At 34.6% G+C, this 25930-nt stretch overlaps 1 protein-coding gene across 7 annotated transcripts in view; it reads right to left on the bottom strand.

Annotated features, from left to right (window-relative positions):
• Positions 1-25930, bottom strand: part of FBXW7 (F-box and WD repeat domain containing 7) — a 167864-nt gene that overhangs the window by 115317 nt on the left and 26617 nt on the right. For 3 of the 7 annotated variants that reach the window (XM_045830814.1, XM_045830819.1, XM_045830813.1), the window contains one exon: positions 14783-14830. The exons of the other annotated variants lie outside the window; for them this stretch is intronic. The gene's annotated coding sequence lies outside the window, so the exon portion shown is untranslated. The remainder of the gene's footprint in view (positions 1-14782; positions 14831-25930) is intronic. 7 annotated transcript variants of the gene reach the window in all.

Genomic DNA, 25930 nt, shown 5'->3' with positions numbered 1-25930 from the left:
ACACACTGGATTGTTAAAGAGGCAGAGGATCTGGTGAGGAAGGGAAAGAAGGAAGATCATTTTCTTTTCTAAATGCAAAGCACTCAGCAAAACTTAAATATAAACAAAATTTTGAGCACTTGAGTCTCGCTTTCGTTTCTGCAACACTAGTTCTATTGTACTTTTAGTTCTATACTTCTATATTTGTGATCAATCACTTGTTTAAAAGGCATAAAGATGAAAATATTATTGAATATAATATTGAAAATATCACTGATATTTTCAGTGATATATATTGAAAATATCACTGAAAATTCATAATCTTGGATATTAAGGTTTTAATTTGCTATATCCTTAAACGTTACTTTAAAGTAGTTAGTATACGTTTTCATCAATAATCCTTAGAACTGGTCCAATTCAGGTGATTTCCTAAATCTTGTTATATCTATGAAACCATTAAGAAGGCAAAAGACCAAAAAAGGATATAAAACAACGCTTGCAAAAACTCACTAATACAAAAACTTACAATAATTCCATTATTATAATGACAGCTAGAGTTTGAAACTGATGAAGTCTGCAAATGTTAAAAATATTGTTTCATTTAAAAAACACAGAATGGTTAAATAAATTAATATATTACAAGATATATTCTGAGATTAATACCAGAGTGTGTTGATACATATGTTGATACCGAGCTGGGAGTAGGGAGCAGAGCTTATTTCATTATATTCAAGGCTAGTAGTCCCAATGGACTTTTTATGAATTGATGAATGAAATAATACATAATCTCTAAAATTCATGGGGGCACTCAAATTAACTAAAATTACTGAGGCTACCCAAAACCTAAAGCATAAAAAAAAAGAAAAGAAAAAGTATTCTAGTTGTAAAAATAAGTGCTGCTGCTTTAAGTGGCCAGCAGTCTCACATCAACTCCAGACTGCAATCACAACATCCATTAGAGTGCTCCACAGCTCAGAGCAAGCAAGCAAGTGGTTGTCAGTGCAGCTAGTAAATCACCTGATCCTATTACAAAATCAATTACTGCAGTGCATTTCCATTGCTACACAATCTGATGATGACAAAATGATATTGGATAGCTACTGCAAGGTCAAGAAAACTGCTAAGAACATCTTTAATTGGTCTTTTATTTTTAATCATTTGGTCCTAGTTACAATGCATCCATTTTAATTATATATTCTTATTTGAAGTAAATCTACGTAGTTACCTTTGGTTGCCTGGGACATTCGATGGATAATCTCTGCAACTGGTCTGATGTATGGCTACAAGAGAACAGATCGGAGCAGCAGGTCGAACAGCTCAACCTCTTCATTAAGGAAGAAATAATGCTGCAGCCACAGCCACACATTGACTTGTTCATTAGATGAGAATTTAACTTAAAAAATCAGAACTGATAATGCCCCGTATATACTCAACACTGGCTGAATGCCTCATTCTGCAGCTCTCTGGCTGGAAGAAACACCGTTAAAAAAGAATAAAACAACAGCTTCCCTACAGAAGATACCAGCCACAAACTCATCACCAAGAAAAACTTGGTATTAAAAACAGAAGTCTCCCAGCTACTCTTTAGAAAGAAGGTAAGGTGCTTTAATATTTCTAACTGTTTTATATTAAAACCCAAGTACATAACGAAGGAGCAAACTCACGATAATACACCCCAAAATTATACTAACCACTCTTTCTGTCCTCCATCAGTTTAGATCTGTTTGCCTACTCCTTCGGCTCAGCCTATCCAACCTGTTCCCTCTGTGAATGCACACTGCTTCGACAGCCAACAGGAGTGAGCCCCACCCACCCGTCCCCGTCCAGAGCCGCTCACTATCTGGAGAAGAACTGCTGCTGCACTGCTCTGAGGAACAACAGGGCACAAATTACTGGACAGATTCTTTCACTTACCAATCAGAACTGCTGACCTTTTCTGGCTCTCCGATTCAAGAAGCCTGCCAAACCCTGACAGTAAGAATAATCAACTGATTTTATTTGTATATTACAGATTAATTTACAGGGTCATTGTCGATCTTATTAGTCAATCTAAAATACAGAAACATAGGTGTATTTTTTAACAAAATTTGGACAGTAACTATTTACAAAATCTTTGAGTATTGCTGGGAGGGGGCAGGATGGTGGCTGATGTGCAAAGTAAAATATTCCTTCTGAATACTGTACTGTACTTAAACTTGAGAAATATGGAGCAATAAAATTCTAAGTGTTGGAAGAGTTTTAATGTGAAGAAAGGGTATGTGGCTATAGACAGATGTTGACAATAAGTGAAAAACCATCAAAAAGCCTGGCTGTTTTGATACTGAATTGTCTCCCACTTGGTTATCTGCATCTCATTAAAAAGATTCAAATACCACAAACCACCCTAAAAACATAAGCAATAGTATTAAATATGTCAGCCATACTCTAGTATCTTTTATACTGAAGCATCCTTTTGCCTATGAAGATATTTATTTATAGCATGTAATTATAACCCACATTATTATTTCCAGAACTAGAGAACAATAATACAGATACTTGATAGTCTTCACAAATAATAATACTTCAAAACTAACTTAATGAACATTCATAGAACAGTGATTATCAATCTTTTTTAACAGCATCCTTTTGGAGGAAGATAGTCTGAAAACTAAATGTAATAAGAAACGCCTTGAATTAAAGTATACTTTAAAAGCTTCCTGTTTTCTGTGGCACTGAAAGGCCCTTTATTTGTGTGTGCCTCAGGCTCAATTTCTTCCTTGGTTTAAAGCTGAGAGGAGCCAGGATTGCCTCTTCCTTCACCTTGCACTGCCCTTTTGATATCCATGTTATACTTAAATCAATTTCCAGAGTATCTAAAAACAGGCATGCACTTCACATGAATTTAAAAAAAAAAAACCTTCTGTAGATAAAGGCTATGAAAACAAACAAGCAAAATAATGCAGTAACCTTTTACTCGCCTGCTGGAGGTACCGTGTGCTGCAGAGAATTTAAATCCTCACCTGCAGATGCAACTCAGTCGGTATTGCCAAGAACTCTGCTTTTCCTACGTGCTGCTTCCTGCACAGCTATTCATGGAAAGAGCACATTATGTAGAAAATGTGAAATACTATCAATTTAAGTCGCTTGTAAGGTTTAACAAAAAGAACTTCCAAACTCTAGCTACAGTTCTGCTCTGCCACGTTTTCAGACGCACGTCAGACACGCTGGGGGAAAAGTCTCATTGCTGCTGATGCACTGCCCCTAGCAAACGTGCGAGACCGGGAAGCCAAGGGGAGGATGAAAAAACTAGCACAGCATCCTCACACATGAACAACATACCGTGCATTAAAACCTCAGATGAGTTACATTATCAACAAAAATATAATAACATGCCCATAATATTTGATATTTCATTAGCTTTATAATTAACAAAAACCTGTAATAAATCATTGTGTCTAATATTCCAGATAGGCATCAATAAAAATCCCCAACGAAGGCATTTTGCCATTAACAAAAGTTATTTTACTAACTACTCAGCATCAATGTTGTTTTTAAACAAAACCATAAAATAAAAGATTCAAGGTATAAATTCCTTATGAAATAATTTGACATGTAATGCTTCATCCCCCGTGGCCCTCTGCCAATACCCTCCGGATCTTATATTAGCTATAACTAAAACAGAATGTAAGCAATGAGGGCTATCTTCATTATTTATTATTTTTCCTTCCATGTCCGCTAATTTAATGTACTATTGATTCTTAGGTTGCAAACAGATGGAGACAGAAAGCAAACCAACAAAGATAAAGCTTTAAAAACCATCATTAAATAAGCATAATATTATTCATGAAAAATAGTATTTATCTTTAATTGTCTACAGATATGTTTAAAAAGAGATAACATTAATATTGCTCACTAATGACAATTAAGCAACATTACTTTTTAGGTAAACTGAACTTTAAAGCTGTGCTTTCCTCAACTTAAAATAACTCTAAATATTGGGAACTTTTTAAAAACCAACGATCTACTTCCATTGAACTAATTCTAGTCCTCTAACAAGGGGACCGTCCATTACACAACCCAGAAGACGTGTGTGGCCCGTGAACACCAAGCTGCAGGTCAGGACACCCTCTCCCAGCGCCCACATTTACATTCGTCAGGAAGCGCACACTAACAACGGTTTCCCTGAAGTGAAACGTATCAAATAGAAAATTATCCAATTGACATGATTATATTTTTTGAACTATTCTTTCTTTTAAAACTCTATATTGTCACAAACAGTATTCCAGTGAAAAAAAATTTTCAGTTCTCAAAATACAGGTTTGGGGGCTCTCTGGGGGCTTTACATGAAATCTGTGAGGTCAACATTATTTTCAAAATACCAAGACATTATTGTTTTTCATTCAATCTGTAAGGAGTATACAGTAATTTTTCCTCTGACTATCTGTATCATCCAGTTATTATAACAAACTGAACACATACTCCGGTATCTTCCATTTAGCCAGACTTTAAATACAGTACATTTGCAGAGATGTGAAACAGTGTCATCCTTCTCATTAACTTTTTTCACTTCAGGAAAATATGTCTATTTCCCCCAAAAATATGTTGTGTTAACATGTAATTAGCTGTTACTTTTAAGTGAACTTAATAAATAAACACTTTTAGTTTTACTTTCCAGTAGGGTAACTATTGAGAAATATAACCCAAATAAATCAGAGCTCTTTGGGGGTCTTCAACAATTTTTAAGAATATAAATGGGTCCCAAAACCAAAAAAACACTGAGACTCACTAGATATTTTTGCTCACATTCTTCCTTCAATCAAGACTTACAGTTTTTGGTTTAAAAACATCTCCAGTAATTTTAAAAGAAGTGATTCCAAAAACATTCACTTCAGAATATCAAATATAAAGTGTTTTTTAATTTTCATTGATGTCATTAGTAGTCATCTTAACTTTTGACCATAATTATTATCAACTGTGTGTCTCAAAGTACTGTTAAAAAATAGCATCTATTTTTTGTAAAGCTTTAGATAACTGATAATTATGTCCATGCAGCAAGATATTAAAATCTAGCTAGTAAACACATATAAACTGAAAAAAATCAATTATTAGGTAAAGGAAAAATGTGGCAATAAGTATTTTTAATATAAAAAACCATAACAGTTTCTAATATTCATCTTGCCTATAAAAAAAATCACCAGTTTAAAAATATTTTTTTCCTGAGAAGAAAGACAAACTTGAACTAAACTACACTCAAGAAGGGAATGTCTTTCAGTAGTAAACAGATGATTGGGGTGCACACACTTTTAAGAATATATGAAACATAATCAGAGCAGTTAACAGTATAATTACCTTAGAGCAATTTCAATTGCTGAGAATATGTTCAGTGTTTGATATTTTAAGGCTTTACAAACAGGGGGAAATTGGCTTCTTACCCCTTAAATTTTTATGTACTGGCTCACACTTTCCTCTGTAAGTCTCACAGGGTTACTTTTCAAAAGGGTTCCCTTTGGTACTGTCCTTGGCCAAATCTAATATCCTCAGTTTTCCAAATCTCTGGTTCCCATCCTGGCTGCGTAGCATAGTTGGTTAGAGCAATGCCAAGGTTTTGATTTGATCCCCAGTCAGAGCACATCCAAGAATCAACCAATGAATACATAAATAAGTGGAACAATGAATCAAGGATTCATACTCATTCTCTCTCTCCCCACCCACCCTCTGATGAATAAATTTTAAAAAATTTAAAGTTCCCATTCACTCATTTATTCAGTCATTCAACTATTTACTAAGTACCTACCACATGTTACAGATAATGAAGATGTAGCAATGCAAACACAAAAATTCCCCACCTTCACTGAACCCACAATCCAGGTGGAAGACACAACAAACAAAACAAATATTTACTTTAGTAAATGGTGGTCACCGATAAAAAGGAAAAAAGCAGAAGAAAGGATAAAATGGCAGGAAACGTTTTATTCCCTTATTACAAATCTAAAGAATATTTTTAAAGATTTAAGAATAATTTTTATTATTGTATTTGTGGCCAAGAAAGCTGAACTTTATTCTGACCTACAAAGTATGGTATACAGATTATGCAAATTTTTCTGCCTATAAGAAACTTATTTTAAGGAAAAAACGCAGGCAAGAAGTTGCAATGTTTGACAAAACAGGTAAAGCACTGTCAATATGATATTGTTTGGGAAGTGTTAAATAAAAGTCTCTCAGCCTCAAAAACAAAACAAAACAAAACAAAAGCCTCCGTTTCTGACTTTTTTTTCAAAGATTTTCTTTATTTATTTTTAGAGAGAGGGGGAGCGAAGGAGAAAGAGAGGGAGAGGAACATCAACATGTGAGAGAAACATTGATCAGCGGCCTCTCACACACCCCCAACTGGGGACCTAGCCTGCAACCCAGCTACATGCCCTGATGTGGAATCGAACCAGCGACCTTTTGGTTCGAAGGCCAGCACTCAATCCACTGAGCCACACCAGTCAGAACTCTGATTTAAAGCTATGCTATGCTAAAGTTATCCCTCACCACACTATTCCTTTAGGTAGATTTCACAGCACATAATCCATTAGTGCTCAGGTTCTGAGGATACTGTCCAGGTAGACTACGATGATGTGGGCCTGGGTGACAGAGTGTTGGGATCCTAGCGCTAGGTGGGAATCTTAGAGAAGACTGGGCATTGTCTGAGGGAGCTTACACAGGTGAGTGAGGCATTTATATAGCTGGGGCAGCACGGATATATTAGGAGAAAGGGACTCCCAAAGGAGGAGTACTAAAATGAGGGGACAGGGAATCCAAATTTCATCAAGTCTTTTGAGTCAAGGAAGACCAGTTTTAACATCTAGCTTTATTTTTTTTTCCCCTTTGATATTTAACTTGGGGCAATCAATATGAATACACTACGTTGGGGAAAATGTTGTACTAGACCAGCATTTAGCCTAATTTTTCTAACCACAGAAACATGATTCTCACTTCAGCTAAATTTGTACTTCAGGGTGTATTTTCCCCTCAAAATGCCTGAACACAGAATCAGAGAGAAATGGTTTAAATATTGGCACTGCTACTTAGGGGCATTGCTACTTAGGGCACTGCTTCTTGGGCAAGTGAAGTAACGTCACTGACCATTCATTTTCTCATTGTGAAACAGAGATAACTTTGATGAGGTTTCTGAGGAGAAATACAATATCTGTATAGCATGTGGCTCAGTGCTAGTACATGGTATCATCATTATTGGTACAACTATCTCTGCTAGCATGTTGTAAAAATTATTTCTTTCTGAAAATAATCCTGTTGGTCAGGTTTAACACAAATAAATGAAATGTCATCTGTCTAGAACTTTAAATGCTGGGAGAGAAGCATCAGCAGCAAAACCATTTGGTCAGTGGACAAAAAAGTAAACTTTTTAAATGAAAATTTTCAATTATATATAAAAGTAGAGAGAAGAGTGGAATGAACTCCTATATACCTACTCATCATCTATATTGAGCAATTACTCAAGATGTTGCTGTGTCTTTTATTCTTTTGTTTTTGAGGTAAAGGAAATCCCAGACATCATGTCACTCCCCCCCCAAAACACACACATGTATCTTTAAATAATTGTGCCACTGCCCTACATATTCACAAAATCACTATAGCACAGCCATCAGAGGAACCCTTTCCCTGGTATTTACTAATACCAGTCAGTATTTGAATTTCCAAAACTGTATCATAAATGTCTTTTCTAGGTAATTTGATCTAAACAATATCCAAACAAGATCTCTCTTAATATGTGGTTATGTTTCTTTCAACTCTTTTACTTCTGAGCAACACCACCCTCTTTTTTCTACCACTAATTTGCAGAATCCATGCTAGCCGTCCTAGATTCTGAAACCGTATGCCTCTTCACGGTCACTCACTTTGTACCCCCATCTCTCAGTCTCTACAGATAACTCTCGATAATCATGATAATGAAACTTCAACCTCAGAAGAAATACCGGAGAGATAGATAGCCTCCAAAAACCTCCTTCTAACTCCAGAAAATCAAGCAGCAATTTAAGTGTACTGGTAAAACACGTCGAAATTAATCTGAAAATTTTAACATGGTGCAGTAGCTCTGAGAAGACAGAAGAGGGAACTATAATATTTAGGAATTCCACACATAAATAACACTAAATTTTGTTTTAAATTTAACACTGATTTTCAACTTAGCAATGGTGAGAACTCCAAGGGAAAGGAAAGGAAGAACATATCATGGGAAAGTGGAGTAAAGGGGATCCTTGTCAGACAGCAAGAAGCAAGCTTTCCTGCATTCTCACCTACAGTTACACGGTAACTCTGTTCTGTCTTGCCTCGGTACAGCAGTCATTTGTGTGCTGTAAATTTGCTCTTCTATTATGTTCTTGCGCAAAGAACTTTAGTTTCAATTAAAGTGACACAGTTTGCATTTATATAAATTAATGTTTAAAAATATCAGTAGTCTCCAAAACAAACATCTTAGTAGACTATGTATAATTATTCTTGAGATGCCATTACTAAAGTCTTTTTGCAGTTTCCCTTTGAAAAAATGGGTATGTAAAATCAATTTGCTATACATTTTCCTGATGACTTTTTAAAAACTGAAACTTTTTAAAAACATATGAGCAATGGTTATTTAAAAGCCACATACATTGATCTTATTTAGATATCCATATTTATTACTAAAGAAATTTAGAAAATGGAAATGCATTGTTTGTTAGAATAAATTGGACCCATAACATGGGTCTGAACTACAGGAGTCCACTTACATGCGGATTTTTTATCAATGAATGCCTGCACTGTTTTCGATCTGCAGTCGGGAGTCTATGGATGTGGAAGTATGGCATTTTATATAGAGGACTTGAGCACCCCTGAATTTTAGTATGCACCTGGGGTCCTGGAACCAATCCCCCATGGATACTGAAGGACGACTTAAGTTTTTGGGGAGTCAAAAGTTATATACAAATTTTAGGGGAAAACAGGGGTTAGCATGCCTAACTCCTGCATTGTTCAAGGGTCAACTGTAATTTTAGATGGTAGCTTTTGTTAATGGTTATAACCTTTTAGTGTAATTCAACTTATAAATTATCTGTATATTCAGTCTTCACTCTGTTCTTCCAGATCTTTTTCTTCCGTATTCTAGGTTTTTTGTTTACAGTTGCAGGCTTCAAAGGATAACCTCTCATCTGGCTCCTGCCTCCTTTTGATCATTTTCCACTGCTTTTTAAATAGCTGGAGTTTTTCTTTCAATATTTTGCCCAGATTTTATAATTGTTATCTGAGGATAACTACTGGCATCACTACATCATTACAGGATGTCCAAATCTCAAAGTTCTGTAAATGGTGTTTGAAAAACTCATATTCTTGATTTTCATTCCTGCCACCAAATTAGGGCCCACATCTCATCACACGAGAACTGGAAGTACCTCCACTTCCAGTCTTGTCTCCCTGAACTCACACAGTAACTCACATAGCACATGGAGAGGAGTTTCTTGCCTGTATGTTGCTTTTATCATTGAAAAGAATGTTTTCTGTGAACACCAGGAAACTTGTAATCAGAAACCTCATTTTCATTTTCAATTCCACCACTACCTGCAAAACTGTAAGCAAATCACAATCTCTGTGACCCTTATTTCTACCACCTGCAAATAATATCACCTGCCTCATTAGTTACACTTAGGACCAAAATATGATAATAAGTGTAGATACGAGTTTGCTGCAGATGAGACATGAGTCTAGGATAATAGCTAAAATCATTATCTAAAAAAAGAACTAACTGAACAGACTGGGAGACTCAGATACCGAGTTCATTCATTGATTTGACAAGTATTTACTGAGTTCCAACAACATATCAAGCATCGCACGTACAAAGCAAATTTTTCAGGTTGAGAAATAATAATTTGGGGGTACTGAGAACTTAATGACTGAGGTAAAACAGGCAATGCGGGAAATTGTGGTTATCTGTGAGTCATCACAAAGTTGTGTTAATTTACATAAAGAAAAGGGAGACTATCACCTAGAAATGTATTATATAATTAGGAGGGGCAAAGAGCAAACCCATTTTACATTCAGGGGGCGTATGAAGGAAAAAGCAGTAACAAACAAAACGATAGATACCAAATGCTGAAAAAGGCAGGGCAGGATGAGAAATGTAAAGACACAGGTTTAGAAACTGGTACTCAATCTTAACTTGGGTGTGATACAGAGTGTTTTAACATCAGATTAACCAACGTCTACCTACCTGGTTTTGTAAGAAAAGTGGTTTACCTTCACTTGAGAAAGCAGAACACTTAGTAGAAACAATAGCCAAACTACAGAAGGCAGTTGAATAATAGTTAAGAAACTGGACACTTAGAGTCGACTATAAATCTAACAAGCTCGGTAATAATGGGAAGGGTAAGAAGAGTAGAAGTAAGATATTTTTCAAGGTTGAGTGTGATGATGCAAACAACCCAACATTGAGCATAAGAGGGAGGAGAAATATAGGGACAGCAAGCTTCCAGTGAAAGGAAGAAGGGATAAAATTAAGAATATAGATGTTCACTTTCTAAAGAAATAAAAACATTTTATCCCTTCAGTAAAGACAGACTGAAGAAAGAAAAAGTATAAAATATGAAATGAAAAAGGAATAAGAAAAATAGAGATAGGACCTCCCATTTGAAGACAGTGGAAAAGTTCCAAATAACTAATATTCAGAACAAAACAGATCAAAAAGAGTTAAGGGTTACCAGGAAGCACTGAGGCTAGACCAGGGGAGAAATGTGAATATACACTAGGAACCTCTCAGAAGGGTAGCTGATGTGACACTGGCACAGCTGCGCAGTCCATGAACAGGGAACAAAACAGAAGAAATGGACAATTGTGATTATTTACATTAAAAGCCTGGGAAACTTCTGACAATGAGGAGAATGGAAATCCTGGGACTTAACAAGAATAACATTGAGATGGCTACTAGACTGAATGTGGGTTATTCTGGATTAAGTTTTTCATTTAAAATGTGATTCGTGGGCGGGGGGAGCTTTTAGGAAAACTTCCCCCCATGAAGTGGTTAGTACAGTAACTATACCGGGAGAAAAAGAAGCCAATACTACTTTTCAATGGTTTTCAGAGAGTTGGGCAGAAACAGTGTGACATTTAGAACAAAGGTTAGTAAACAGTGAAAGCACCTTCTGAGGAAAATAGTTCTATCCATACAACCCTCATCAACCCTGACCAATATTTCTAAGGTGTATTATCGATCAGCAGAGTAGCAAGCTCTAGAACACGTGCTGAGAAGCTGCTACCTATAATGTAAGGCACCCCTTTTGACTTTAATGACAAATCAGTGGTTTAACTAAAGTGATACTTACCCTTATAATAAAAAAGGTCTCTACTAATATTAAACCCCCATTTCAAATATACATACTCAAAGAGAATTAATCTATACTCAATAATTATGTTAATCAGCATACAGAACAAGAGAAGGGAAAGGGGGAAGAATGCACAAAAGCCCTTTTGCCTTAATTCAGCCACAAATAGGTCATCAAAATCCTCTGCCACATTCAACACACACGAAAGGAGGATGTAACTCTCAACTAAACCTTTTACTTATTTTTTATCACAATGGAAAATGTAACACCATCATGAATAACATAACATCAGTTTTCAATTCCTTTTCCATTGCAAAATGTCCATGAATAGTACAACACAAACTACAAAATCATCAATGTGAAGAACTATATTACCCATACACTGGGCACTGAAGTGACTGTTCACCAATGGACACCATGATTTAAAATCAACTAACAAGAATATCAATAATCTTAGCTCCACAAAATTTCATTAAAATAGATTTTTAATTATTTGAAGTTAAGACAGAATATTGTTAGTCAATACAAAAGATAAAAACAAGTAAATTTCCCTAATAAAAATAAATTTATTACACTATATTACAACCCCTTTGCCCTTACATAAAAACCAATGATACTAAAAGTAGTGACGTTCCAGTGTTAAATGTCATTTGTCTAAAATACTACATTAGACCACATTATAGACCAATATATCCTGAAATATGCCTTCAATTGATAAAAGAAGCCACAGTGTAATAAAAAATAAGGAACTAAAATGGTCCCATAAAAATATGAAAGACATACTTAATAAAGCAGAGGAAAAGAGATGTACTCCATCTTACATAAACATTGTTTACATAAACATTGAAATATTATTGCCTACAAATAACCTGTACAAGATTAAAATCATAATGTTTTGTCTCTTTACAGGAAAGATTTAAGAGAACTGTTAATATGCTTAGCCTAAGAAGCAATGGTTTTATTAAGGTACAAAATCAAATACACAGTAAGTGCCACAATAAACGAAAGTATTAAATTCTTCTCCAGTCCAAACAACCAAATGTGAATTCACAAGACTAACATCAATAACATGTCTTACACAGCTAACATTTTCAGGATAACACATGGGATCAAAACATAACGTTTTGCTTAAAACAATTAGCTAAGGACTCAAAGCACAAATACAAGAATAATTGCTTCCTTTGGGCTTTGGCTGTCAAACACAGGAAATGCCAAAGCTTTATAGTCCTGTGATAATTAAAACCTTATCACAGACCTAGACTTCAGCAAATACTTACTTGAACAAATTTGCAATGTGACACTGGGAGCATAGCAACAAAAGAAAACAAACATAATTTGGATTTCAGAAAAATAAAAACTTGTGCTTCTAAAGACAACAAAAAAGTCAAAAGACAATCCATAGAACGAAAGTATTTATAAATCTTGTATTTCATAAGGGACTAGTTTCCAGAATATATGATGAATACTTACAATTCAACAAAAAGACAACCCAGTTAAAAAATGGGCAAGGATTTGAACAGACATTTCTCCTAAAAATATATATAAATGGCCAATAAATAAATGAAATAATGCTTATCATTAGTCATTATGGAAATGAAAAATCAAAACCACAATGAAATACCACTTCACATCTACCAGGATGGCAAAAACCCAAAGACTGACAAGATCAACTATCTGTGCGAATGTGAAGTAACTGGAACTCTCATACACTGTTGGTAGAATTGCAGGATACTGCCGCCATTTTTGACAGTTTCTCTGGGCTAAACACAGTGAGTTATTTATTACCCTGCAATTCCACTCCTATAAGTACACACCTAAAAGAATGAGAATGTCTCCACCCAAAAACTTATACAAAAATGTTCACTGAAGAAGCATTCGTAATAGCCAAAAGTAGATACAACCCATGAACTGAGGAATGGATAAACAAAATGTGATATACAATGGAATATTTTTGGCCATAAAAATGAATGATACATGCTACAACATGGATAAATCTTGATAATACTATGCTAAGTGAAAGAAGCTAGATACAAAAGGAAAAATATTGTATGATTCTAATTAATACAAAATGTCTAGAACAGACAAATCCATAGAAACTGGGAGTATACTGCCTAGAGCATTTAGGGGTAAGGGGTTTAAGGGAAATAGATAGTTATTGCTAAAAGATAAAGGGGTTTGTGGGGGTGCAAAAGTGTCCTAAAATTAGACTGTGATGATTATTGTACAACTCTGAATACACTAAAAACCAATGAATTGTATACTTAGGGATGACTTTTCTGGTATGTGAACTGTATTAAAAAAAGCAGTCATTAAACATAAATGAATAAATTTTCAAAACAGAAATATGTATAAACACAATACCAAGATGATTATTTCCCTCAGACTAACTCAAATACATGTATCAATGAGGGAAAAAATGTCAGTAAAATGTTCTTTTCTACTTAAAACATCTCTATATATCAGCTACCACATTTTAAAGTAACAAAAATTTGTTTGAAAAATTCTTGCAACATCATTTGCTCCTAAAAATGTTACATTATAAATATATAATAAATATAGTATAATTGTTGAATATTTAAGCACCAACTATACTATAAAATTTTAGAAACATCATTTTGTTGAATATTTATTGTTTGAAATACATTAAAAAGAATAGTGAAAGAAATCAATGTTTACTATTAAACATTTTTTCATGTAGCTAGGAAAACTGCCTTTAGCTAATCAAATAAGTGAATTCATCCTTAAAAATATTTTGACATTAAACAATCAAAAATAATTATTAAAACATTTGATTAAGCAATGCCCTAGTACTTACCCTCCCACCACTGGAATATATTTAATAATTTTAACATCTATCATGATTAACCAAGGCATTGTTGTATCTATATAAATACTATATAGTTGAAGTAAAACATTGAGATTAACTCTCCTACTTTAACTCAAAAATTAGAAAGTAAAAACCTTATATAGTTTTTGAAATTCTTAATTATAGAAATCAAATGCTTCCTATTATGATGTTATCGCAAAGAAACCAGCCCAGCCCATCTAGGAAACAGCACAGGGCCTGACCAGAGTGCTGGTCTTCATGTTCACTTAGTGCGGTGGTGAGCAGGACCCAACATAAAGAGGACTCTAGTAACGGAGGGCTAAAGAAAACTGTTGCAAAGATTGGAAGCAGTAAAAATCCTGTTGCATTCACGAAGCATTAGCATTTCTGCTAGTACGACTCATTCTTTCTCTAAACTCTTTAATACTTAGGCTGTACCCTGAAAGAATTTCCTGAATACAATGTGCAGAAAAAATGAAAAGGAAAGCAGAATAAGTAAAAAGAGAAGAAATTCCAATGTCAGGTAAAAATTAAAAGATATATAAAGTATAATTGTCATTTATAGTGGCTTTTGTAAATGTCATTAGTGTAAAATACATGTAAACTTAAGTAACATGCAAACTATTTAATATGAAGAGTATGTACTTACCAAATATTTAAATAGCCTTTAAAAAATCCTGCTGATGGTTGAGACTCCCTAAATAAAAAATAAGAAGAAATAATTCTTCAACCTCAGAAGTGAACCTCACTCTGTAAAATCTATCCAAGAATCCCATTTATATAACCTATTTGTCTTTTTTTCCAACACTTTAAAACCCAAATCACATGTTGAAACTTTGGCATAGGTAAACATAAAACAATTTTTGCCCAATCTTGTACATAACTGAAATTTTACATGCAGTAATATAGAAAAGCTAACAAATTATTAAGATATTGGCAGAATTTACTAGACTATAAAAACAGCGAGCTCTATAATAAATCAGATTTTAAAGACTACATACAGATTGAGACAACAGCATGCTAACAGTGTCTCAGAGAAGCATTCATGTGTTAAATTCTTCCTGGTTATCAATGTACAATGTCACACTCTACATTCTGGTATGTAGCTACTACTTTAAAGTGGCACTCACACAATTTAACTGTAGAGATAATGCAGAGCCAGTGACTTAGAAAGATATTTTACAAAGTGTTTCATTTATTTTTATTTAAAAATTAACATTAATACTACGTGAGTACTAAAAGAATTAAAACATTCTAACCACAATAAAAACAAATGTATAAACTAATTTTATTATTTACAAAAGTTAGCTGTAAATAATTTTATAATAAATACAGTATATAGCCTTTCAGTGAAGTCTCAAGTCAAAATAACTTTCAAACTAAAGTTCAAAAATTCAAGAATAAAGTACTAAATATTATAGAGCTCTTATTCTTTGTCAGGCACATTGCTCAGGACTTGAAAAATACTCACAGACCTTTTAAATCACCTCATTTACTCCTAATAGTACAGATAAAAAAGCCAGGCCTTACAGAGATTGAGTCATCTGCTTAAATACAGTAGCTGCCTTTGACTGCACAACCCCACGTCTTTAAGGCACTAAACTATAACCCCTAAAAACAAAACAAGCAAACTAGAACATGACATAGTAAGAAGTAAAACTGATTGCCTCTTTCAAAGTAAAAAAAAAAAAGGATGTTTTTAAATTCCTTTTAAATAATCATCAGAAGAAATCCATTTTAACTACCAGAAAATGTTACCATATCAAAATTATAATGCCATATATAAAAATGAAATGTTTTCTTATGAGTAAACCATCACAATAAGATTTTCTATCACTACCACTATTAAAATCAAAATCAAATGAATTACATCCATATCCACAAGCCATGAAAAGGGGGTAAGAAAAAAGTCTATCAGAGACCTAAACAATAGTTTAAAACAATAAAGCTTCTATAAGAAGACAGGAAAATATCTCCATGATTTTGAGGTAGCCACATATTTTCTAAGACAGAAAAGACCAAAACAACAACAATGAAAAAACACTGGATTTTATTAGCATTAAAAGTTGTTCTTTAGAAAGTGAAAATGCAAGCTACAAAGCAGAAAAAATATCACTGCATATGCCCAAAAAAGAATTCACAAAGAAAATATTTTTTAAAAAACAACCTAATATTACCAGGAAAAAGACAACCCAATTTTTAAGATAGGCTAAAGACCAAACAAAAATTTGTAAAAGATAATTTCAAAACCCAATAAACATACTGACAAGATGCTCAATGTCACTAATCATACAGAATGTACAGATTAAAAACTCAGATACTAACACGCACCAAAATGACTATTTTTTACCTGAAAACCAGACAATACCAAGTGTAAGTGAGAATGTGCAGCACTGGCATTCTCATACACTGCAGGCAGAAATGTAAATTGGTATAACCAGTATGGAAAACTATTTGGAAGCATCTACTAAAGGTGAAAATCCACCTACCCAATGACTAAGTAATACTACTCCTCAGTATACAATCAATAGTTGTATGTACATATGTGCACGAAATGATACAGAGTTATCAGAGCAGCAGTATTTAGAGAGGCTAAAACTGAATAAACCGTTATTTTTGGACTATAAGACGCACCCCCCCCCCAAATTTGGGGGGAATAATGGTTGTTCATGCTGTTGAGTTCTGTTTACATTTACATTGGTGAAATATTATGTTATTTATGTTATTAGATATTTTACCACATTTCTGCTTCAAAATTTTTTTTCTATGTTCCTCCTCTAAAACCTAGGTGCGTCTTATGGTCCGAAAAAAAAATACAGGTAACCCAAATGTGCACTGGCAGTAGAAGGGAGAAATACGCTATTGTATTCATACAATGAATTCCTAAACCTCAGTGAAAATGAGAAAAATAATGCCACACACAAAATAAGATACATATTATAAACACAGTACTGTGTGAAAGAGGGCTGTGTGTGTGTGTGTGTGTGTGTGTGTGTAGGGGTGTTGGTTGGTTTCAAAAACAAGCTAAACTAATCTACCACAAAATCAGAGTAACGGTTACCTCTGGGATGAAGGGATTATTTGGCACAGGACAAGGAAGCTTCAGAGGAGTTGATATGTTGCTCTAGACTACAGCCAAAATATGCATTCACTTTGTAAAAGTTCATCAATATAGAAATGTTTGTCAACAGTTTTCTGTATGTAAATTTTACTTCAATTATTTTAAAATTTTTATTTGAAAACTGTGTTTATATAAAATGCATGAAAATTTGTGTTCTATAGTGAGTTGGTTTCAACTCCTATGAATGGGTGATATCTCCACGGCCTGCCATCCACAGCCCCGCACAGCTCCTGCAGACCCACACCTACGGTTTCTTTCATGGAAAAACTCCAGGTGAAAAATTATTCTTGGTGAAATAACTTCAGGTCGTCACCCTAATGATACAAAGCTCATTAATTTGAAAATCTGAATTTCCTAATAATGTATTTTATTTCTACTGACTGTATAAAGGTAAATTAAATGTCTGATCATTCTGCATTAAAGTTTTAAGAATAGTTACAATGTAAATATGTCTTACCAGCAAGAGATTTCTTATGAGTCCCTTTAATAGCAGAGAAAGTTTTACATGATGTCATGCTAATGCCTGCTCTACACAGGCTCAAGTTAGGTTTACAAATGTGTAATTTCACACACATATTGAAAGTATTAGTCACTAACTCAGAAACTGACTTCAAAAGCAATCAGATGGCCAAGTCAGGAATTCATAAAAACTTTAAGGCAAATTACTTGGTCTTGTTGCTTAGAAAATCATAAGTTTTTAAAACAAATAAACATTTGAAGAAAAATCTTGCAAATAAATATTCTTACACATCTACAAACTTTCAGGTTAATCTTTATGATGGTACCTTCTTTATTCAAAATATAAACAGTTCTTTCTATATGTCCTTTTATCCCATTTTTTCTGTTATATGTACATAAAAACTAAGGTTTTTTAACTAACCAACTTCTTATTCCTCTCTCTAAATTAAGTAACGTCATTATTTGATCGGACGTGAAAATTTCTGTCCCAGTGGAAACCTGCCTCACTACTCACAACCACCTGTTTGTCCCGAGCTGTGGGACTTGTTGTATAAGCCTCTGAGACAACGGTCAGAGGAACAGGACAGTGTAGTGCCCAAAGGCCAGTTCCCTGAACAATTCCCAGAGGCTGAGCATCCTTTGGACAAACTTTACTTCAGACAGCTCACTAAAACCTTACAATAACTTTCCTGGGCCTTGGGCTGTTTTGTCTCTAAGACCCTGGCCAGGTACAGACCTCTCTAAAACGCGCCATAGGCCAGGAGCTGTCCTCAGGTTTCTACCTGAAGGTAGGCAACCACTGGGTTGGAGTTCAAAGGCAACACTTTCAAAAAACTGATTTTTTTCAAATCAATCTAATCACCCCACCCCACACCCCAGGCCACCTAGCCAGAAAGACATCTACTTCTAATTCTGGTACTTAACTTTCTAAACAGTGTATTTGCGCCAAGAATACTTAAACCCTCCAGTTCCCACTTTAGGCAACTTTTGACAGGAAAATAATACTCATTTGAGAGGCACCTCAGAACAAAAAGGGGACCTCTCCCCAAGAGAAGTTTGTCGTATCTTTCTAAAAGACAAAGATCAACTTAGTAAATGTAAGAAGACCTCTCAGAGGTCAAACATATCAGCAGGACAAGACAGACAAAATACTGGAAGAGGGTCCACTATGAAGCTGAGAGCCAACAGATCCCATCCCAAATCTATAGTCTACAGAATCAGACAGAGGTTTATGAGGATAAGTACCTGAGTTTATGATTCCTAGGAACACTGAAAATCCCAGCGAGGATGATAAGGATGGACAGTCTCCTCCCAAAATGAAAGGCGCACAACGAATTCAGTGACTGCACGCTGTTCGTTCATTCATGTGTGAATCAGCAATAAATGCAACGAAGACTTTCATGAATTAAAATCAAGTAAATAGTGGTATTTGAAAATCTAGCACCTTAAAATAGTGCTAATACCATATTTTCCTATGATATTTTTATTTTGATGTTTTCTATTTCAATTTTGGAGGTGAAAAAGCTAAAACTAGACTGGTGAAGAATGTTTTTAAAAGCAAGATCTCAGCTAGTCAAAAGTTATAAGTAGTTACATAGATACCAGAGTTTGTGATCTGGAACAACGCATTAGAAATCATTTCTCAAACTACCCATCACCTATTCAACTTGGCCAAATACAGTATTTCACAAATCAACCCCGTGCAAAGCAACAGCTTACCTCCACCCTCTCCTGAACCCTACCACTACAGCTTTCAAACAGCTTCAAAAAACTTCACACCAAAGTAATTTTTAAAAGATATACATTTTTACTTTAAAAATGTCATGTTATATTTTTATTTCCTTAACAAAGAAGGCACAGCACTTAGTATTTATCTTTTCAAGCATCTTGTAACAGTATGTGAACAATATACTATTTATTTACACTGTAAAACCAAATTAATATTATTTAACTTTTTACAAATGTGTGCATAAAAGTAAAAAAACCTAAAGGACACCTCCAGGTTGGTAATTACCTCTTAGAAAGGAGGCAAAAAAAATTAGATTAGTTAACATTCAAGTGTATTTTTAATTTAGTTTAAAAGTTCTGAAACTTGAAAAGGTCTATAATTATAGCAAAATAATGTTTGTTCATTTTGGCAGTATGGATACATGAGCATTTTAAATATTCCACCATTTAGAAATTTAATTGCTTAAAATGAATTGCTGCTATACAAACCTTATTTCTGTAATTCCTGGAGTTTAAAACTATTGCTTTGAATAACTTTGTTCTAGAAGCAGGTCCCCACGGAACCCTTCTTCTTGAATCTCTGATGTACATGAACAGAAACAAATCAGCACTTCCACAATGATCCTAACAACCAAAATGCATCTCAGTTACTTAAATAACAAACAACTTGGAAGGTATGCCATGTGACAGGCATTAAACTAAGAAATATTTCCTGCATATCATATTGCTCTTAATATGTATCACCATTTGGGGAACTGAAAGTTTATCCACTCTAATAATTCAGTTTTTTCAATCATTTAGACCTAACTCTACAAAACCATCCTATTAAAGTTATTATTTTAACTCTAATTAATACATATTTTAAAAATCTACCGTGGTAAAATCGGTACACAAAAAGATTTTTTTAACTCAAATATTTTAAGGGATTTGATAAGTTAGTTCTTTATCACATTCCTTTTAATGCTTTAATCTATTTGTAAAAACTTGCTATTTTCTGCTTAAGAGAAGGTCAACGGCTTTCACTTCACTACTCTAACATAATCATGAATTGAAATAAGAACTCTTAGCTCTTTGGACCGACAAAGCTACCAGTATGCCTAAGCCAATAAAGCGATTCGTTCATTAACGCTGCTAATAAAGCAACCTTTTGTTAGTCTATGAAACATCAGAAACCTCAGAGACTCTAACTTTGCAGTTTTTCTCTGTTTTTGCCATATGAACTTAAAAGTTCTCTTACATGCCATTTACTTTAACAACAAAAACATAATAATCATTCTAGAAATTTGACCTTCCAGTCTAGGTAACTTAACAACTTAACACATTAGGTCCAACTTCAGAAAACTGTTCCCAGCTCAAACTACTTATATTTTATTTAATTATTCTCTTCTGGTTTTCCATCAAACCAATCAGTGTAGAAATCTGTGCCATCTTCAAATAAACAACTAAAGGGACAACCCGCCCTGGCCAGGTAGCTCAGTTGGTTAGAGTATCGTCCTAAAATTCCAAAGTTGCAGGTTCAATCCCCAGTCAGGGCACATATAAGAATCAACCAATGAGTACATGAACAAATGGAACAATAAATTGATTCCTCCTTTCTCCCCGCATCAATAATTTGTTTAAAAAGTTTAAAAAAGGAAAAATCCCTATAATATTCTCAAAATGAAAAACAAAAATGTTTTCATTTACCCAATCAGCATTAATCGATCAACTACAGTAAACAAGACAGGGAAAATACTGTAAAGATTAATACACAGTCCTTGCCATCAAGCAACTCAATTTAAGAACAAAAAAAAGGCGTATTTTAAAAAATGACTGTAAGGTAGCTTTTAATAGTGTTCACTACTAAATATAATAGTTAGCATGAGGACATAATTAACTGAACTGAGACAAGATAAAAAATCTTCAATTAGAAGACTTTTGAAGCTAAATAAAGGAAAGGATATTTTAGGCTTAGAGAGTAACTCATATACAAAACAAGACACATGAAACACCATGGTAAGTTCAAGATTTTTTAATTAGAAAGTTTAGAATGTCCATGCATGTAACAAATTAGTAGAAACTGTCAGTTCCTGAAGAGCCACATTTGCACTGCTCTAGAATTTGGACTTTATTCCATGCAATGGGGACTCATGAAAAAGTTATAAGACTATACACCTGTGTAATTGTGTTAACCAGTGTAACCCCAATAAATTCCATAAAAAGAAAAACATTATTTAAAAAAAAAAAGGTGTATGGTGCTTAGGTCTGTTTTTTGTTTTGTTTTGTTTTTTATTTGTTTGTTTGTTTGTTTGTTTAGAAAAGTCCCTCCTGAGGTACTAAATGCCCAAAAGCTTCTATTGTCAGGAACTTCAGACCCGCACAGCAGTTAAGTCGCTGATCAGTCACACAGCTTGTGAAACAGCAGAACCAGGACTCAACCCGGCTTGCGTCCCATACACTCTCAGACACTATAATATGCTCTCTCTCAAGAAGAAACAAAAGTTAAAAACAATCATAACAGAAATCCAACTACTTTGTTAAACTGTCCAAGTATCTCATGGAACTACAAAATGTCAAAAATCAAAACACAATCCCTCTCCTTCAATGCTGTTAATGTGTATTTGCATTAGAGATAATAATGTGCTTAATGGTATAATTATAAATAAACAAAGCATTTTTATCAATCTTTATTATTTATTAGTTCGTACCTTCATTTGGAAGTGAGGCGTATCAGTTTAAACTGCACACTACCAGTATAAAAAATAAGAAAACAACATGCTCTTAAAGATGGTCATCCCTGATGAACATCAAAGCTAACAGGTAAAGCAGGAAGCACAGGAGAGAAGAAAAAGGAACAGGTACTTAGAATAATCTTTGTAAACAGGAAAGGGGTCTTTTATTTTCATGGCTTCCAAGAAAGAAAAGAGAAACACAACAAAATGAAGATCAAGAGCACTTGAGAGCCAAGTGGCAGACTTTTGGACATCGTTCCAGATCAAAGGACATAGTATTCTTTCTTTTTTAATCAGACACCAATAATATCAAAACCTATTACCACCTATCAATCATTCTCTCACATTCATAACTTTTTATAACATACTGATTCAACAAAGTACTCGATAGTAGAATAGCTCTTCAATTTTTGTATCTTTAATATAAAAAGAGAAAACTGCACCAGAACAATCATCCAATAAATGTATTATGCTAGGCACTAAGAAAGCAAGAATAAATATACCCTGGACCTCTGGAAAACTAAAGTCTACTGGAAGGACTGATACGAACTAATCAAACAAGTAAATCACAAATGTGATAAAAGCCATGAATGCACATACCAGGGGCATTTAACCTAGTGAATGTTTTAATGGACAAAAGGCTTTCTTTCAAGAAGTGACCTTTAGATTGATATTTGGAAAATGTTTAAAAGTTAAGAGGGATTCAGGACCGTGATTGGTGGGGGGATGGGGTCACAGAATCAAGGTATGGTTCACAAAGGAAGACAATTATATTGGCAAGGTTTTAGTTATTAAGCTGATAGTGAGAACATAGGTGTTATTTATGTGTTTTCATAACATCTGCACTAAAAAACCTTATATGTTGAAAACCTCAAACACAAAATAAACAGAATAGTATACTAATCTCATATGCATCAACCATCAACATTCTGCCATTCTTGTTTTCATCTAAACCTTCCACTTTCTGTGGCCCAACTTGTTATTTTATATTTTTAGGTAAAAAATTCAGAAACACTGACATACACACACTCCTTGACCACCCCACTCTGACAAGTAAACGCCCGGAACCCAGACCTCTGTAAGACACTGAGCATTTTTATCATTCAGAAAACTCCCTGGTGCCCCTTCCCAGTGGTGCTCCAGCACTTCCCACAGAGAACTGAACTGCTGTTCAATGTCCTTTTTGCAACCACAGATTAGCTTTGTCTGTTCTAGAACTTAATACAAACAGAATCCCACCATACTGTGTCCAGCGTCTTTTGCTGGGAGAGTTTGTGAGAGTCACTCATGTCGTCTGGCATGCATGTTCCTTCCGTTTTATTATTGGGTAGTATTCCATTGTCTGAATATATCGAAACTTTTTAACCCATTATCCTACTGATTGACATTTGGGTTGTTTCCAGTTGTTAGCTATTAGGAATAAATGTACTATAAAAATTCTTAAAAAAGGCCTTTCGTGGACATGTTTTCATTTCTCTTGGGAAAATACCCAGGAGCAGAACTGCTGAATCCAAAGGTAGGTGTGATGCTTATATTTATAAGAAACGGCTGAGTGGTTTTCCAAAGTGGCTCTACCACTTTATACTCATACCAGCAACTTATGGGAGCGTTCTGGGTGTCTTAGGGGAAAGTGTGTTGCAATCGTTTTAATTGCAGCCCCTCTAGTTAGTTGTAGTGATTATAATAGTTTCTAATAGTTTCTTTTTTTTCAGTTTTATTATTTTTTATTGTTGTTCAACTACAGGTGTCCCCATTTCCCCCCACCACTCTCCCCTGCCCCAGCCCCCTACCTCCCACACTCAATCCTACCCCTGCCCCGTTGGCTTTCAATCTGCATTTTCCTAATGACTAATGTTCATACCTTGATATACATTAAAAATAGGATAATGTACAATAAAATGTGAGGTGCATATTAACATAGGAATAACAAGAGCAAAGGCTCTAGAGGGAAATATGTATCACATCTGGACCAAGGGCGTCAGCATGGTAAAGCAAGGAGAAAAAAGAACATGGCATGTGACAAGGCTAAGAAGGTAAGCTAGGGTCAGATCACATGGATGGAGATTACTATGAGGTCAGATTATTTAGACTCATTTTGCTCTAGGATAGCTGAGTTATAAAACAGGTCTGAAACTCGGACAAGTGGAAATCAAAGTGGAGAGACTGACTGCCTAGGGAGAAAGAATGAAAAAGCGAGAGAAAGCAGCTTAGGACCAAGACTCAAGAAATTATACTTTTAATGACCAAGCAGAAGAAAAGAAGCCTGTAAAAGAGATTAGAAAAGATATCTGCAATTCATATTACCAGAAATATTAATCAGATTATTTAAAAACTGCCACAAATCGGTATAAAAGCCAATACCCAGAGAAAAAAATATATATTAGCAAAGAACACAGGGAAAAGATTCACATGATGGAAGACTAGAATGACCAAAATCCATGCACAGATGATAAACTTTACTAGAAATCAAAGTAATCAAAATGCAAACTATTAAACTTCATTTCTTATCTTTCAGGGATGCAAAAATTGGTAAATAAAATAAAATGCTGGTGAATACAAAGTAGTACCTCCACTTTGGACTGGATTTGGCAATAGTAAGATGAACTGGCACCTACACTTTGTGACCCAATAATTCTATTCTTAGGTGTCTATCTCAGATAAAGTTACACAGTGACTAGGAACCCCCCATCACAGACAGCAATGCTATTTGCTGAAAGGTAGGTAGAACCTAGTTATCTAAGAGGATGAAACTGAGTTTTATTTAACCAAGCAGCAATTAAAAAGAATGAACTAAACCTGTATGTGTCAACATGAATATATCTGGAACATAATGTTGTATAAATATTTTTCACAGCATCTTGCATGTATATGTTTTATATGTATAAAAGAACACAGAAATGATGCACAAGGACTTCAAGGTAATGGGCACCTCTGAAGGAGTGGAGAAAGAATAGGGAGAGGTGAATTTTGAAACAAGAGAAAAAGCAAACAAGGCAAAACATTAACATCTACTTGACTTTCAGGCTGGGTACACAGGTATCTATTATATTACTTTTTGTAAGTTTCTGCATATTTGAATTATTTCATCATTTACACAAAATTATAAAATTCAGTGGTACCTAGGTACCTGTCCTTAATTCCTTCCAGAACTCGTGACAAGTGCAGAAACCGATAAATACCAGACAATGAAGCATTTTCTCTTGCGGGGCAAAGTCACAACTCATACAAGTCCTAGCAAGTGTGATGAATCCTCAGCAAGTGCTGAAATACTTTTTTCTTGGCAAAATGTGAATAGTACAGGGTTTGACAAGTTCTGAAGCTAACAAGTACTGAGGTATGACTGTAGATTGAAATAGTAAGCTTGCAGATTATGAACGGCAATTCCAGAGAGTACAATTAAAATAAGTAGGAAGTCAGGAAAGAAATTGAAGGCTTCTGTCAAGGCAAAAAAATTGTAAAACATTATTAAGATAGTAATTCAGAAGATATGACCACCTCATGAAAACAGGATGAGAGGCAAGTCTCAGATCCCGTGAGGAAAAGAGAAACTGGGCCCCACTGCCAGACTCTTTTGTCTCGCTGGGACCATGATAAAGTGAGTCTAACTAGTGTATTATCTCAACTCAATTGCTGCAGCATCACTGTAATTCTCAACAACTGTGATCACTACACATTACGAAAGTGACTGCTAAACCTTCAGTCAAAATAGATATAAGGCATTCTACTAGATAGTGCAAGGGACTGAGAGAGGTTTATTACCAGTTCTCGGGAAGCTTAT

This window comes from Phyllostomus hastatus, unplaced genomic scaffold (assembly GCF_019186645.2).
Source record: "Phyllostomus hastatus isolate PE091 unplaced genomic scaffold, TTU_PhHast_1.1 phas_contig_159, whole genome shotgun sequence".
Lineage (NCBI taxonomy): Eukaryota > Metazoa > Chordata > Mammalia > Chiroptera > Phyllostomidae > Phyllostomus > Phyllostomus hastatus.
The sequence above is the reverse complement of the archived record's forward strand: the minus strand, read 5'-3'. Positions and strand labels throughout refer to the sequence as shown.